The following is an 18,167-nucleotide window of genomic DNA, read 5'->3' as shown; positions in this document are numbered from 1 at the left end:
TTACTAATATACCCTAGCATATCACTGGCTTTACACACGACTGAGCCTATGTGATCGTTCCATTTCATACAACTACATAGTGTGATATCAACATATTTTTAGAAGTTGGCCAATTCCTGCAGAGACTCAATGACACTATGGTCATAGGATATTATGTTTTTCCATTGTACGAAAACGTTTCTGAACATTCAAAGCAAGCTTCCAGTCTTTGCACCACTTTGAAAGCCTATCAAGATCTTACTGAATATTTATGCACCTTCTTTCAGATATTGCTTCATTATAGATATCTGCATCATTTACAAAAATCTTAGGTTACTATTAATATTGTCTGCGAAGTCTTTAATATACAACATGAACAGCAAGGCTACCAGCAAACTTCCCTGCAGCATATGCTAAGTTACATCTACATCTTGATTTAAATCATTTACAAAACTGAGTGAAAGAGATGCACTATGACAGATGGCAGTCCACGTTGTTCTAGTTCTGAAATTTTGCTCTGGACTGAAACATTGTTTCTTAAGTACAGAACGCATCCTACTTTATAACAGTTGATTATGTAGAGATGAAGTCTTACACAAGGAAGACTAGCACAAAGTGCTTCATCTGGCCAACCTTCGGACTAAAGATCACAACAGCAATGGCAATACTAAAGGATGACTACTGAAACGCGTATTACCAATTAATTTTATATTCATCAGACAAACACGTTTCGCATAGTTATATTCCATTTGCCGGTTACGAAGTTATGATTCTCGTAACTAATTGTAGAATAGCTAACAACTCTTAAGAGCTTGACTAGCGAACGTACTAATCAGGCTCTCAGATCTGTGGGTATGGCTTGTGGTATTTTAGCCTGCCGGCGATCTTTAATGTTGCCCGGACCGTTCTACTGGGAGATGTAATTTTATGTCCATGGATTAAAGCTTCTTGGCTACTTTGAAAACGCATAATTTCTGTAAACACTACAGCTCTGGAATCAACAGAACATTTAGTGTTCTACATGAATATTCAAATTCAATTCAATTACACTAGGGCTATACATCCGTCCTCTCCTTTAGGAGACGTTGCATCTTTCAAAGAAACCGCCACATAAGAATCAATATCTTTGAAATAACAAGCTGTTGAAGGAAGAGACGCATTAGAAATGTGTAACTTTTTTTTACACTTTTTGCAACTCTTCTAAATATTCAGAACGAAGTTTTCGTTGCGCTGATCCAAAGAACTTTCAATTCCTGTAGGCAAAATATATCTTCTTTAAGTACAGTTGAGCATTGGTTGGCTAAAGCAATCAGCTTTCTCCGGTATGTTGGTTACCCTGTGGTGTTGAAGACCGTGCCCGTTTGTCGCAGCTTCGCAACTATTTTGTTTCGATCTTCTTTTGTGCAATATATACTTCCACAAAAGACAATTGAGCATCATATCAACGTATTTATAAAAACACAAGTAAGTACATATGTGAAAAAGAGAACCCAACATGTATGTCCCGCAATTTCAGTAAGATGGGCTATTGAACAGCTCCACATCTTTAAAGTTAATTACGTTTCCTGCGATACACGTAGGAAGTACATTCCCCTTATAATTCACCACAATGCTGAAAGGCCCATAAATAAATTGTATTAGGACATGGAAGAGCTATTGATTCTCTACCTGCTTGATATCCAGTTTTAAAACGAATAACGTAATGTGAACGGTATAATATGCCATGGTTTTTAACGGTCAAATTCCGAAATGCAAAATAAAAAACTTGAAAGGAGATAAAAAAACGTTATATTTCAATGAACTAAGGCTAATATGATGATGTAGCTAGTAAACCCAAACGTAATTTAAAACGCAGTTTGCAGGGTGATGAAATTATTTTACATAATTCTCACTTCCACTACAGTTTGTATTTCCTCCTACAGAACAAATGACGAACATGTTTATTTGTTGGACTTGCGAATGTGTTTTGTTGCACTGGATACCGAAATGCGGCCTTTTGAAGTTTCTGAGAAACGGACATCGTTGCTGAAAAGTATTGACTGATAATAAGACTCATTATTTTTTACGTAGTGGAACGCACTGAGCGTTGCAATACTGAAAACGTGCTACCCATGGTGAACATCACTCCAAAATACTACAGCCTTTCCCTTGCATAATACGATGACTTGTTTCTGCGCACTGTTTACGTTGTTTCTGCGCACTGTTTACGGCGGAGAAAATGTTTTTGACTACTGGTTTAGTTGCAACCATGGTTTAATTGATACGCCATGGTCAGCACAATACAGCATGTCTATCATTAAATATTGATTCCGTCTTCATATTTCCACCGATAAAACCCATGATTAAACATTATAGTCTATTTGTCGCACTGATAGTTCATACCACCAATCAGCGAAACTTTTGGTAACCATAAATAAATGTTTGCATGTCAATAGCTTAAAGGACTAATCCATCGTTCCTAGTCATTAATTTATAGTCCCGTCTTGAGAAAGATATGATGCGGGAAAAGTCAAGTATGCAGCCACTACAAAACAATATAATTGAACACACTGGAAAAACTAGGCAGAGGGTTCGAATTCCGGCCTTAGTGCAAATTTTCATTCGTCACAGCAGTCAGCAAATGTATACATCATAATGTCATAGATGTTTTAGACTTGAAAAGTCCTCTGGAACCATATAGGCCTAATTTCATTTGATTAGTTAAAAGACTGGAAAAATATGACCATACACTACTTAGACATGAGCGCCTGTGCAATTACTACTATTACCTATAATGTGATTAAATACTTTGTTAAAAGTTAGCTGCCTAGACTCCAAATATGGAGCGAAAATATGCAAGTATGCTTTTTGTGTGGAGATTTCATCAGGTCGAGCAAATTATATTTTTGTCAGTAGTCAACAATGGTTCAATTCTAATGTGCTGCTCATTTGGGCATCAATACATTTTACAACTGAACTTTTATGTACTCACAGATGTGTAAATTATTAATTTGTAGTTACATAATTTGTATTGTATAGAATTAACAGTTGAGCTGTTGGCTGCAAAGCAGTTTTAAGCCTTTTGTATGACTAGTGCTATACTTCAGAAACAGTATCGCTGTCCAACAGCTAACATGACTTTCTGAAAAGTTCAAGATCTTTTGTGTTTCATTTCTTTAAGTAAGAGAAGGGAGCATATCAGTTAACAAACCATATAGGTTCTCACTGACCATTGTTTTATTCAGTTAGACATGCATGTAATCACAGTCATAAAATATGAATAGTACCGTCTTGTTTTTCATTTAGTTCAGCAAATTAATATCCCTCATAACTTCATTAGCTGAATCTACTCAAAGAATGAGCTGTAGTCACACATGAAAAAGAAGTTAAAGTGCATGGCAGTGTATGTGGTGGTGTTCTGAATTTAGAAGACTTTGTAATAGTCTACCATGCCCAACAATCGTACTAGCTGCTGTTTAAAACAATCATGCTATAGTGGGGTGCATGTAAGGAGGCGGCAGTGTGATGCATTCTGCCCAGAGAGAGACTGAAAATACTTTGTGGCGGTGCCTGTGTGCTCTATGTGGGCGGTGCCAGTCTGATCGCTGTGTCTTTCTCATGCCTCACACTCCAGCTGTTGCCTACCCTGATAACCTTCAATTCAGGGATGATTGCAACACCCTGCCATTGTTTCTGCTAGCAGAATTTATCTGCTTGGAAAACTATCACTGTCACTTTTTAATGCAGTATTACCTTGTAACCCAGTGGCTCAATAACCTCTCAATACATGAACTAAAATGAACAACAAGTGTAAAAGTTCAACATGCATCTGCATGTGCTACAAGCAGATGCAGCAGAGTGGCACTACTGGCTGGAGCATCAGGTGCTATTATGTTCGTTACCACTGCGCATTGCCCCACCGCCTGTCTTGTGTACAAACTGCTATAGCTGATATGTATTAAATCTGGTTTTACAGCAACCAGTAGGGTATTTAAATATGATATCATTGGGGTAAGTGGACTGAAAGTAGACTTGATCATGGAGGTGCCAGAATTACTGTAATTTTATTTGATGAAAATTCTTCAACATGGGTCTGAAAACAAGATTTCACAATGAACAATATTAAATTCACACATAGAAGCTTATCGAAATTATGTGTTAGAACATACACAGGCCTAATGCTTCTTTGATAGTTAAGAATGAGCTTACAACATAAAGACTGATTCCCTGCCCTGTGTCAGATGAATGGCTGATGCAGTTGCTGTTAAACAGGTTCACACTGTCTGTTGAAAAGTTTCATAGCTGACTGGTTGGGCTGTTAGGCCAGTGTCAGAATTTTTAGCTGATTAAATAAAAGTGTATGTGAATTTCATGAATTTATCACAGCAAGTACTTTCTGTAAGGCTTGCTTTTGAATTACAAGTATTCTTCATGATGTTGTAGGGCTGACACGTTCAGCTGTATTTATATGGTTTTGTTTTATAGGCAATTAATTTTGTCATAACTGTACAAAACTCACTATCAGTAGTTACTTTTAAAACTGATTGTAAATTAATTCCATTAAACTAAAACAATTCCGGTTTTCGAGTGTACAAGTGACTAGCAAAAGTGTTAAAACCTTAGCAAAACAAAAGAGCTATGTATAGTGTGTTACCAATGACAGTGCAGTGTACTCTAGGTGCTCGGTTATGAAGATATCCTTCATTTGTGGAGTGCTATGTATACAGGTTTACTCTCACTTGTTACTTGTTCACTTATTAGGTTATTGAGGCAAAGTGGGTGGAACATGGTAAATAGCTGTATGCAATCTATTACAATTACACTACAAATATTGACTTTACCACACACTGATAGTTTAACTCTGTGTGTGTGTGTGTGTGTGTGTGTGTGTGTGTGTGTGTGTGTGTGTGTGTGTGTGTGAACTACAATACAAGCAAGGGTGGCAGGTAGTTGTCTTCTTCAGCTTTCAGTTTCAATATGAAAAAGATAAATATGCACTGTACTATAATACCATTTCAGTTCTAGATTATATTTCCAAATTTAATATATTAACTCTTCACAGTACATAATACTTGGATTCTTGATGTTAACACCTTCTCTCTTCGTTTTTATCCTCATTTATGTTCATATGTCTTAATGGAAAATTAGATTCAAATTGATGTAACAATGTATTCAAAGAGGAATGGTCATGTACAATATCTGCATACTTCGTGGATATCTCTCCACTGTATAGTAATTTTAACATATTATACCACAGTTCACAATATTTTTACGCACTTTTGATAGCAATTTTAGCATTTTATACTGCAGTTCATGATATTTTTAAGCATTTTTCAGTATAACTGTTAATATTACATGAACAGTCTGTAGTCATGGAAAATTTGAATAAAGAGTTGGGCATTTCAGCTTTTGCTTTCCAGCCTTCAATTTCAGTTCCTGTCTCATTCACTAGGCACTGGATACTAACTTTGGTGCCACTAACAGCCTTTATATATGACCACAATTTCTTTGTGTTTTGTGAAATATCATTTGACAGTATTCAGTTATGGTAGTCATTGAAGGCATTACATATTGCTCTCTTGACACCTACACTTGTTTTACACTTATTATGCACTAATCTCTGTTTCTTTAGAAGTTTCTTTACAGTTCCTCTACACCATGGAGGATCCCTCCCATTATGAAATGTTCCGCTGGGCACGTATCTGTCCAGTTCATGGTCAATTATTCTTTTAATCTTAAGACATCTTATGCTTTGCCTTTACAAATGTCTGCTTGTGTCTGTGTATATGCTGATGGATATGCGTGTGTGTGCGAGTGTATACCTGTCCTTTTTTCCCCCTAAGGTAAGTCTTTCCGCTCCCGGGATTGGAATGACTCCTTACCCTCTCCCTTAAAACCCATATCCTTTTGTCTTTCCCTCTCCTTCCCTCTTTCCTGATGAGGCAACAGTTTGTTGCGAAAGCTTGAATTTTGTGTGTATGTTTGTGTTTGTTTGTGTGTCTATCGACCTGCCAGCGCTTTTGTTTGGTAAGTCTCATCATCTTTCTTTTTAAATATATTTTTCCCACGTGGAATGTTTCCCTCTATTATATTCATATATATATTATGACAGCTGCCACCCATTCCACATCAAACGGTCCCTTCCCTACAGCCTAGGTCTTCGTGGCAAACGAATCTGCTCCAGTCCGGAATCCTTGAACCATTACACCAACAACCTGAAAACAGCTTTTGCATCCCGTAACTACCCTCCCGACCTGGTACAGAAGCAAATAACCAGAGCCACTTCCTCATCTCCTCAAACCCGGAACCTTCCACAGAAGAACCCCAAAAGTGCCCCACTTGTGACAGGATACTTTCCGGGACTGGATCAGATTCTGAATGTGGCTCTCCAGCAGGGATACGACTTCCTCAAATCCTGCCCTGAAATGAGATCCATCCTTCATGAAATCCTCTCCACTCCACCAAGAGTGTCTTTCCGCCGTCCACCTAACCTTCGTAACCTCTTAGTTCATCCCTATGAAATCCCCAAACCACCTTCCCTACCCTCTGGCTCCTACCCCTGTAACCGCCCCCGGTGTAAAACCTGTCCCATGCACCCTCCCACCACCACCTATTCCAGTCCTGTAACCCGGAAGGTGTACACGATCAAAGGCAGAGCCACGTGTGAAAGCACCCACGTGATTTACCAACTGACCTGCCTACACTGTGAAGCGTTCTATGTGGGAATGACCAGCAACAAACTGTCCATTCGCATGAATGGACACAGGCAGACAGTGTTTGTTGGTAATGAGGATCACCCTGTGGCTAAACATGCCTTGGTGCACGGCCAGCACATCTTGACACAGTGTTACACCGTCAGGGTTATCTGGATACTTCCCACTAACACCAACCTGTCAGAACTCCGGAGATGGGAACTTGCCCTTCAGCATATCCTCTCTTCTCGCTATCCGCCAGGCCTCAATCTCCGCTAATTTCTAATTTCAATCTGCCGCCGCTCATACCTCACCTGTCTTTCAACATTATCTTTGCCTCTGTACTTCCGTCCCGACTGACATCTCTGCCCAAACTCTTTGCCTTTACAAATGTCTGCTTGTGTGTGTGTATGTGTGGATGGATATGTGTGTGTGTGCGAGTGTATACCTGTCCTTTTTTCCCCCTAAGGTAAGTCTTTCCGCTCCCGGGATTGGAATGACTCCTTACTCTCTCCCTTAAAACCCATATCCTTTTGTCTTTCCTTCTCCTTCCCTCTTTCCTGACGAGGCAACCGTTGGTTGTGAAAGCTTGAATTTTGTGTGTATGTTTGTGTTCGTTTGTGTGTCTGTCGACCTGCCAGCACTTTCATTTGGTAAGTCACATCATCTTTGTTTTATATATATATATATATATATATATATATATATATATATATATATATTTAAAAATATATTTAAAAAGATATTTAAAAAGATGATGAGACTTACCAAACAAAAGCGCTGGCAGGTCGATAGACACACAGACAAACACAAACATACACACAAAATCTAGCTTTCGCAACCAATGGTTGCCTCGTCAGGAAAGAGGGAAGGAGAGGGAAAGACAAAAGGATTTGGGTAAACTAGCCGAAAAGGTTGTTAAATAGCTGAAAGGAACTGTTTGTGAAATGGAAACGGTGGATTTTATAGCAGCGGTAGTGTTGAAAGCGGAAAAAAAATTTTTTGTTTGGAAGTGGGTTACGTATTATTACGTATTATTGAGTATATATCGGCGGGATAAAATTGAATACTGGATTACGGTAAAAAAGGAGAAGGTGAAAAGAAAGTAAAACTGCTGGCAAAAACAGAAGGAATAAATATTCATATATATATATATATATATATATATATTCCCAATTTCCCCGAAAGTCTTCTCTTGTATTTTTTCCATCTTTTTTAAAATTTTATTTATTTATTTATTTATTTTACAGTTTGTTCAACATATGGCATGCTACATTTTCAGGGAATGTGAGATGTATACCCATTTTTTCTGAGATCCAATCAGTTTTCATACAACACAGTAAGTCTTTCAATTTTACTGGCGGGACCGATATGGAACCTACATTTCAGATCATTTTTTTCAGAGTTTTCTTCTGACCTTCCCAGAAATGGTACCAGTATACAGAACGTATGCAATTCTAGCTACGTCTTCACTGGTATCGATTAACTGTTCTTTTTCAAAGCTTCCTTTGGGTGTCTGAGTTCTAAAAGGAATTTCTCCATGATTGTTAATGATGGCTTGTAGCATAAACATGGATGGACTTCTTGCACACTGAATTTTATGATCTAAAATAGATCCATCCAAGTAAAAAATTCATGAAGGAAAGAACAAGTGGGTTAGCTAGCTGTTCTCAGTGTTTTGGTCGAGCAATGTCCTGGGACATTGTGTACTTTTCCGCTGTTTAGATCAAATAGGCTGCTCTACTGAATGTTATCTTTGTAGCCAGCTCCTATCAGAAATCATAAAATATTTTCAGTTGGGAAAAATAGAACCAATATACAGGGTGTATTAAAACATATACAATGAATTTTATTTTTTGATGAACACGAGACCCAAAAAAATTTTGTGTGTGTGTGTGTGTGTGTTCAATATACCCCCTTTTTTGTTCTCACACAAAAGCGAGCATGTCTCGAGCTACAGCTTCCACAGCTGCTGTTATGCGATGTTGCAGTTCATTCATTGTTTTTTGTAACGAAGGCACATCAACAGTCTTTTATAAACCTCCACAAAAAATAATCACATACAGTGAGATTGGGTGACCATGGAGCCCAGTAATGTAAGGATGAATCATTTGGTCCAGTGTGACTTATCCATTGTTCAGTAATCCTTTGATTTAAAAATTCCCGCACTTGCAGATGCCAATATGGCAATGCCCCATGCTGGTGATAAATGAAGTCATTTAAATCAGTCTCCAACTCATATCGGCCTACGTACTTCCTGTAAAAATGTTCTCGACAAAGAAAAATGGGCCATGCACCTTTTCCCATGAAACTTCAGGAAACACACAATATTTTGGAGAGTCCCCTCTTGTGTTGTACAACTTCATGTGGTTGTTCTGTACCCCATATTCTCACACTATGACAGTTCACCTTTCCATTTAAATGGAATGTTGTCTCTTCACTAAATACTAAGCATGGAAGAAAACTGTCATCCTCCATCTTGCTGAGAATGGAATTACATAACTTCACACACTGTTGTTTGTCACCTCCACAAAGATCTTGCAGCTGAATTTTGTATGGTTTCATCAATGCAACACACACCAGATGGACATCGAGGGCATGTTGAGCTGCATGATGAATAGCTTTCTGTGGACTCCTTGTAAAAATATGGTGCATGCGTTCGGCATCTGTGTCGGACATTTGGGGACAGCCCGGTGATTTGCTTTTACACAAACAACCTGTTTCTCAAAATTGTTCATGCCATTGTCTATTGCTTTGTGCTGTAGGAGGATCCACATCATAACTAATACAAACATCACGCAGAACAGTTATTACTAACCTGCACTGTGCAAAATGTAGAACGCAAAACGCTTTCTGTTGTCTTGACACCATTTTTACTAGAACTGAAGTTGACACACACACACTGCTGCTACCTAACAGGAACCATGTAAAACTCGAGATTTTGCTCTTTCCAACAGTACGATGTTCACGCACGTATCTCAAATAATGTAATAGTTATGATTTTTTAAAAATTGGATGATTCTTTTTGATACACCCTACATGTCTGTTCAGACTGTGTAGCAGCATGGACATAAAAATGAAAGACGTGCACAGTATTGAAAGCGTTTACTTTCTATATTCGGAACAATAAATCATTTTGGTAAGTTTCATAACTGACACAGCTTAGTTCAAATATCTTTGAATTAACTGTATCAACTGGATGTTAGAGAATTTGCTGTTGCCTCCAATTTCTGGAGAATGATTGACATTCAGCTGTTGATAAGAAAAGATACAAGCAGCAGTGTGAGATGTTAAAAATATATTATTATATAAAGTGAAATGTGGACAGTAAATAACACAGAGACGAAAACAGAAGCTTTTGAAGTGTGATGTTACAGGTGAATGCTGAAGATAAAATGGTTAGATTGTGTAATAATGGAAAAGGTATTTCATGAAATAAAGCAGATCTTTATGGCTCAAGTTGACAAAATGTTTCTGAAGAATAGTTCATTTCATTATGGAGGTAAGCCGGGGGGAGGTAAAAACTGAAGCCAGACCAAGTAAGCAGTGTATATAAGTTGCAGAACATAATGAAGAGGTTTGCAAAGGAAGGACTAGTATTGAGTCACATCAAATGAGTGTTCTAACTGAAAAAAGACTACAACAAATAACAATTTAGTTTCCATTGAGACAAACAGAACACATTTTTTAAAAATTGTGTTATTATTAAACCAACAACTAATGAGTCAATCACAAGGTTTCAACTTGTTATTCGTAACGATGTTTTATATATTCAGTTCTGTGTTGGCCATTGAATATTGTAAATTATGCTCTAAATTCATTCAGTGCTTAACTTTTATTTCCACGGCTCAAATGGTTCAACCATGCAGGGCCCAAGAATTAGGAGCTAATTTTACAACTATCACCTGGAATGTTAAATTTTACAGATAAATTGGATAAAAAAGTAAGGCGTTACTGAAACAACTGTTAATTTGAATACAAATGTAATGTGATGAAGTATATCTCCATTGTGACACGACTACATGGCTACTGGTGTGTTACAAAGAAAACGATCACTGCTTCGGAGTGGAGGGTACCAAAGACCATGGTAGGGATTTGCACTCGTAATTCTTATTGTTAATATATGGATATTGCTCATCCATAAATTATGAGGTATGCAATACATTATCTCTAAGTGCCCCTCCATGCCTGCAACTCACTGTTGTGGCTAACAATCAGATGTTACATTCATTGGTCAATGGGTGCCTCTCACAGATTTGTTCATTGTCATGACTTTAAATGTATGTTCTAGTTCACACCATTTGATGCGCTGTGTGTGCGTTCTGTGTTAAGATATAGTGTTTTTCCTGCACTGTGAAGTTCAAAGTGCTGACAAGGCAATGTCGTGTGAGAGGGACTGATTTAGGAATATGATTCACATGCTCAAAAGAACAAATAACAACTACATCATGAGCAGTTTTTGAACTAATGAAAAAAGGCACTTATGAAAAGTTTTGTAGACCAACATCTCACAAATTCAGCATCAAACTGAAGTATGCTTAAATGGTGATGGCATTAATATAGCCTTTCATCATGTGGTGCTTGAGATAAAAACAAAAATTAAATAGTGAATGTGAACCTCCTGCTAGCACACATTCAGGTAGGCCTACTGGTAACAATCGTGACGTAATTGTTAACCATACCCAGGTTCTTGGCCTAATACATTAAGATGGTTATAGATGGTAGATGAAATTGTACAGAAAGCCTTTACCAAAATTGTAAATTTTTATTATCCTTTAAATGTGAACAGAAGACAATTGCAGCTAATTTTTAAATAAGAACTTTACCAAATGGAGGAAAAAAGGCATTGAAAATGGCTTGTGTATTCAAAATCACCTGACAAAGCTTTTTGTTATTGTTGTAAACTTTTGAGATCTCCTTGAAACGAGCTGTCAAGCGATGGACTCTATGATTGGGTTCATTTAGGAAATTAGCTTCAAGAGCATGAACAACTGTTTAATCACATAGAGTATACAAAGAATGGACAGAATGTGAGATACGGTTGAAACAAAAAAGTTAAATTGATCAATTTAACTTTGAACTATAAAAATACAAGATACATTGGCATCAGCTTCTAAAGAAAATTATAATCACCATCAGGTACCTGGCTCAATATGAACTTAAGAGGGACCAGCAACAAGATCTACCCAGATAATAATAGTAATTTCCTGGGTTTGATTGAAATGATAGCATACTTCGACCCTGTTTTGCAGGGAAAATTTTGTAAAAAAAACTAAATATCTTTCAGTCATACTTGACTGTACTCTTGACAAGCCACAATGCACAAATGATACTTATTGTTAAGTTTGTAAACTTATCAGAAGACGCAGTGATTTTCTTGACTTTCTGTGAATAACTTCGAAACCCTTTTGTTGAGACTAGACCAACTAGGTCTCGATACTCATGACTGCAGAGGCAAAAGTTGTGATTATGGTGAAAATGTGAAAGGTCATTGAAGCGATATTCAAGCCCAAATCCTAAAGTGTAATCCCAGAGCCTTTTGTATTCCAGGTGCTAGCCACAGTCTTAATTGTTTGTTATGAGATGCGTCAAAATCTCCAACAAAAGCAGTAATATTTTTTTGTGTAATTTAAAGAATATACATTGTTTTTGTTGCATCCACTCAGGGATGTGATATTTTATTGAACAGGGTACCACCTTTAACAGTGAAGAAGCTTTCAGGTACTTCTTGGGAAAGTATGGTGAAGAGTGTCAAAGCTCTCAGGTACCAGGCAAGAGAAGTAAGAGATATCCTACTTGAGATAAGCAACTGCACTGTGCACTGATGAATCAAAAACAAAGAGTGAAACACACTCACTTGCTCTAGATGATAAGAAAACTTCAAGTTTATTGTAAGCATTGCCACATGGTATGATCTTCTCTTTGCCATTAACACAGCAAATGAGGCACATCAAGCAGAAAACATGGATGTGAAAATAGCGACTAAATCCTTCAGAGGTTTAGTGAAGTTTATTGAAAATTTCTGTGAAGAAGCTTTTGTTAAAATGCAGATAACTGTGGAAAAAGTAGCTGAAAGTTTACAGATTGGGCAAAAATTTCAAGAAAACAGAATTAACAACAAAGAGCTAAGTGTAAACCACTAATGGTGAATGTTCAGAAGATATTGCTGCATCGCAGCTTTTGACAGAAATCGAAATGTTCAGAGAAATGGTGCCCAAAGATACAAAAGCTTCAGTGCTAAAATTGAAATACTTAAATGAAATTAGATACCCATTTCCTAACATTTCTACTGCCTACAAAATTTTGCTAACCGTGCCAGTGATGTGATCTCTGCCGGATGGAGCTTTGGACATTTGAAGCTGATCGAGAATTATTTCAGAGCAACATCTCACAAGAACACACATGTTCTCTTGCCATGTTGTAAGTGAGCATTAAAAGCAGAAAAACCAGTGTCCATAATTTACAAATCATATAATTTCATTTTAATCCAACGCACAGTGAAGTGATGAATACATTTAAGGGTTTATCCTAAACAATGTCTGTGAACCTTATTTGAATTTGAGTTTCATTAAATTCCAAGAATACTCATAAGTGAACTAGTTTTTATTTATAATATTTTATTGATTATCATACCTATTAAGATTCCTTCCGCTGAGAATATTTTTCTATCACAACAGTAGGTCTGCTGTAGTAATCAAGTCTTTTGATATATTGGTTGTAAGTCAACGGCGAAACTTACAATTCTTTTACAGGCCTACGTTGCAATTGTGTTTCATCTGTGTTGGGGGAATAAATGATAGACATGGAAGAGCCCCGTGGAGAAGTCTTGCACAGGGCCCTGTGCCAGCTAAGACCAGCTCTGGTGTACAAAATCAATATTCTTTAGGTTAATAATATATACTCACTACCAACCTTTCATCTGAATGTTACCTTTTCTTTTTTGTAAAAATCAATTTCACTAACTTAAAATATTCCTTTAGCCACTGAAAATGGTCCTATAATTAATAGTTGATTTTCCAAATCTCTATAATAGTTGTGTATAAAACTTTATAATTAATTACATTTAATGACTATTGTGACTGGATGGACAACATAATAAATAAAGGGAAAAAGTAATGCTGGCCTGGAGTATTTAATAAACTAAATTGTACTATGTGTAAAACCAAAAGTGTGGCTTTACAGAAAGTTGGGATTGATCAGGCAGACCCCACTAATCCACAGCCAGTCTTGACACTCTGTCACCTATTCAAGTAATTGGAAAAAAACTATACTGAACAAAATATTGGAAATGTAGACTATATCATCATTAAACAGGATTTTGCTTCAGAAAATTATGCTGTGTGTGAGAGAATGGTTACAAGTGAGGACAAATTACAGGTCGTTATTGCTTACTACACTTCATCCAATGTCTACTGCAAAATAGGTAATTCGCAGTCACCTGACCAACTTGTAAAGTCAATGCGGAATTCAGAAGAATGGTCTTCATGAAGACAGAGTGTGCTAACTCCATGGCTGTACAGTATCTACACTGATGACAATCCAGTTAAAATGAACTCAAGAGCTTCAGTTTATGTCAAAGGCACAACATTCCTGCTCAAGGAAGTATGTTTGAGGATGTGAAGAAGAAATGTTGGCTACAGCCCTCGAAGACCTGGCAGACCACCATGATAACAATCACCTAAAACAGGACTGTGCGTTTTACCTGAGTAATGGACAAGCTACAAGAAAGTTGGATGTAATGTGGAGAGGAAAAGTCAGTATGAGAACATTAAACTCAAAGTCTGCAGCTGAAATAATATTAACAGAAGCTTACAAACAGTACTCTGGCGGAACAACCAAATGTCGTATGTACATGTGCTCCAACTCAATGCTTTTCCCTGGCAGAATACAATATGGGAGAACTCCGCACATGTCATATAGGTTGACACTGCTCTCGTGAGGTAGACTGCATCTTAACAGATTGCCTATGACCAATACTAGGTGACTAACTCTACCATCTTGTACACACAGTATCCCCTAATGTTAAACAATCAGTGGCAAAACTAAATAAGAGAAAGTAGAGTGATCAGCCCACACATTCCACATTTGAAAGTGAGCACAACTTCCAAATGCATCATTTCCTTTCACTCATTAAACAGAACTCTGGTAAAACAAGACACCTGGAAGATGTATTCAGAGCCTAAGGGAAGAGCCTGCTGCTGTTTCCAACAACCTTACCAGATGTGAAAGACCTTGAATAGCCTGCAAACTGAAATATGTCATCTCTATGACATGTTGGGAAACATTACTCAAGATGCAATCTTTGAATGTGGAAAGCTTAAATATGTAGTACATCTATTGATCTGTTTGAAGATACCTGTATTTTAGGAATCAAGACTTACAAATTCTGCACCTCAAAATCAATACATCGTGTAGAAGCCACCTGTAAACCGTATTGTAAATATGAAACTTCCTGGCAGATTAAAACTGTGTGCCCGACCGAGACTCGAACTTGGGACCTTTGCCTTTCGCGGGCAAGTGCTCTACCAACTGACCTATCGAAGCACGACTCACGACCCGGTACTCACAGCTGTACTTCTGCCAGTACCTCGTCTCCTACCTTCCAAACTTTACAGAAGCTCTCCTGCGAACCTTGCAGAACTAGCACTCCTGAAAGAAAGGATATTGCGGAGACATGGCTTAGTCACAGCCTGGGGGATGTTTCCAGAATGAGATTTTCACTCTGCAGCGGAGTGTGCGCTGATATGAAACTTCCTGGCAGATTAAAACTGTGTGCCCGACTGAGACTCGAACTCGGGACATTTGCCTTTTGCGGGCAAGTGCTCTACCAACTGAGCTACCGAAGCACGACTCACGCCCGGTACTCAAGGCTGTACTTCTGCCAGTACCTCGTCTCCTACCTTCCAAACTTTACAGAAGCTCTCCTGCAAACCTTGCAGAACTAACACTCCTGAAAGAAAGTATATTGCGGAGACATGGCTTAGCCACAGCCTGGGGGATGTTTCCAGAATGAGATTTTCACTCTGCAGCGGAGTGTGCGCTGATATGTAAAGTTTGGAAGGTAGGAGACGAGGTACTGGCAGAAGTACAGCTGTGAGTACCGGGCGTGAGTCGTGATTCGATAGCTCAGTTGGTAGAGCACTTGCCCGCGAAAGGCAAAGGTCCCGAGTTTGAGTCTCGGTCGGGCACACAGTTTTAATCTGCCAGGAAGTTTCATATCAGCGAACTCTCCACTGCAGAGTGAAAATCTCATTCTGGTATTGTAAATACTCTGTAAATAATTTTTTGTACTGTCCAGGTAAACTGAAAGTTTACAATCAGTGTACAGTACCAGCTTTGACTTATAGCAGCAATATATTGACTTTAAATGTGGAAACCATTCAGAAACTAACAGATCCTCAGTGGCAGTGGAGAGCTGCATAATGGAAATTACTTGGGGAGAGGGGAAAACAAACAAATAGATCAGAGAACAGATGAGAATGTAAGATACGATGAGGACCGTAATGCAAATGAATTGGAGATGGGTGGAATATGTAGCCAGTTAAACAGTTGGTATGTTGGTGAAGAAATTTATTGGGTGATCACTTTGATCTTTACCCCCTTCAGGAGGTAACTGCCTCCATATTGGGAACAATGTTCAACACAATGAGTGAGTGGCAGTATTTTAGGTTATTCATAAACAATGAAGTTTCAGGCACCTCTTTAAGGAGTTAAGCACTTTAACTTCCAACCAATTTTTGGTCCATACATTCCATTATGAACTTGTTATAACTATTCCATCACAGTTCAAATGAAAGTATCCACAATTGTTGTGCTAGCTTGTTGCTCAGAAAGATGATGTAATGTGTACTTTTTTCTTTTTAAGTTGATCTGGGAGCTTAGTTAACTTTAAAACCAAATTCCACAAATCAGTTAGTGCTGTTATTAAAGTAAAGTCGCTTTTACTACTCTATACGAACATTTTAAAATAGTCAACATGTTTCCATGGATGTAAAAATGGGTTATGTTCAGCAACTAGGACACTGAATCATTTCTCACCACATTGCACTTTGGTACTTAAAGCAATTGGCTATGGAACATATAACTTAGATTGATGACACCTTTGTCCACTCAGAAATGTCTTTTGCTAATACCACACACAAAATATACTTTTGTAAAATGTACCATCCAATCTCACCACTATCAGTACATTTCACTAAAGGTTTATCAAAAATATAAATAAAATTAGCTTTGATTCATGAAACTGTGGCTATTGGGTCCGTTACATAATTTAAAATTTAGGAATGTCATTATTTACAACAGGTGGAAAATAATTACCATTTCTATAGTCAGTTGAAATACTGAAATGTTTTAAGATGGGCACATCTTGTGTATGCAGACAATGTCATACATGGGGCAACCACAGCTATGACTAGTCATTACAGTTTTGTATAGTTTATGAAACAAGTAAATTGTACAGATGCAATAATTTCAAGTGATCAAAGACTGATAAGATACAGGAAAAAATTGCACACAAAGATAGAAAGAAACAATATCTTCACACAGGAAATCGGAAATGTAGATTTTGATGATTTATTTATGAATAGAGATGTTGTACACCAGCTTAAATTGAGAAAAACATTTAGAAAATTATGCTTACACCAACAGAGAAGAATCGGGTCAAAATTTGACAAAGATGGGATCAGGTGCAAATGTATCTAAATAAAAATAAAAATCAAATGGAACAAACTAACTATTAAAAGGCAACTGAGGTTTGTTTAGTAAACATAAACTGGAGCATTGCAAAATATGTAAAACTAAATGCAAAAATTCAGGTCTGTGTCTGTGAGGTTCTGAGCAGGTATAATGAAAACAATAAAAATATGATTGAAACAAAATAGAAACTTATGTTTAGTAGACATCGCATTTGATACATTAAAACAGCAGGTGGTACAGTAACTAATAATGGATACAAAAGCATTTGGTGATTTCATTAAATGTTTATGTAGTGCAAGATAAAAATCAAAAACCCAGATAATTATTAATTAAAACAATGACATTTCAGGCATATGAGATGTGTAAAGCCATTACAGGAAAGGCACCGGTGGATGATAGTGCTTCCATTAGAAATGATTAAGGATCAAGAAAAGAACAAACTAGCTTTAGAAGTGGATATAGGCCAACAGACTTGTGTGCTATACAATACAAACACTTCAGTGCTATTCATCTTCAAGTGTTTCTAGTCTACAACATCCTGTGCTAAATGTAAATGCTGCTATAGTTCTATATGAAATTTCTACTTTTAGGGCTGTTTTGAAACAAGGAGAATCATTCCTTGTCTCTCAAGTTTGTCTTAAAAAATAGTCAAGTGAACACATTTCCTTGGTGATAAACACACAGCTAGTTGTCAAAATATCACTGTACTGTAAGATTCAGGTTAATATTTGGGTAATGAATGAAAATTGTAATATGAACAGGTAAAGGTTTTTAAGTGCAAATTTAAAAGATGTTTTGGTGAAGGTGACTGAAAGTTTCAGG

General features: G+C 37.4%; 1 protein-coding gene across 1 annotated transcript in view; it reads left to right on the top strand.

Moving 5' to 3' along the window:
• Window positions 1-1,315: 1,315 nt before the first annotated feature.
• LOC126088569 (zinc finger protein 358-like) overlaps window positions 1,316-18,167 on the top strand; it is an 81,620-nt gene continuing 64,768 nt past the window's right edge. Inside the window, exon 1 of the mRNA XM_049906758.1 lies at window positions 1,316-1,443. The gene's annotated coding sequence lies outside the window, so the exon portion shown is untranslated. The remainder of the gene's footprint in view (window positions 1,444-18,167) is intronic.

Source organism: Schistocerca cancellata, chromosome 6 (genome assembly GCF_023864275.1).
Source record: "Schistocerca cancellata isolate TAMUIC-IGC-003103 chromosome 6, iqSchCanc2.1, whole genome shotgun sequence".
Classification (NCBI taxonomy): Eukaryota; Metazoa; Arthropoda; class Insecta; order Orthoptera; family Acrididae; genus Schistocerca; species Schistocerca cancellata.
The sequence above is the reverse complement of the archived record's forward strand: the minus strand, read 5'-3'. Positions and strand labels throughout refer to the sequence as shown.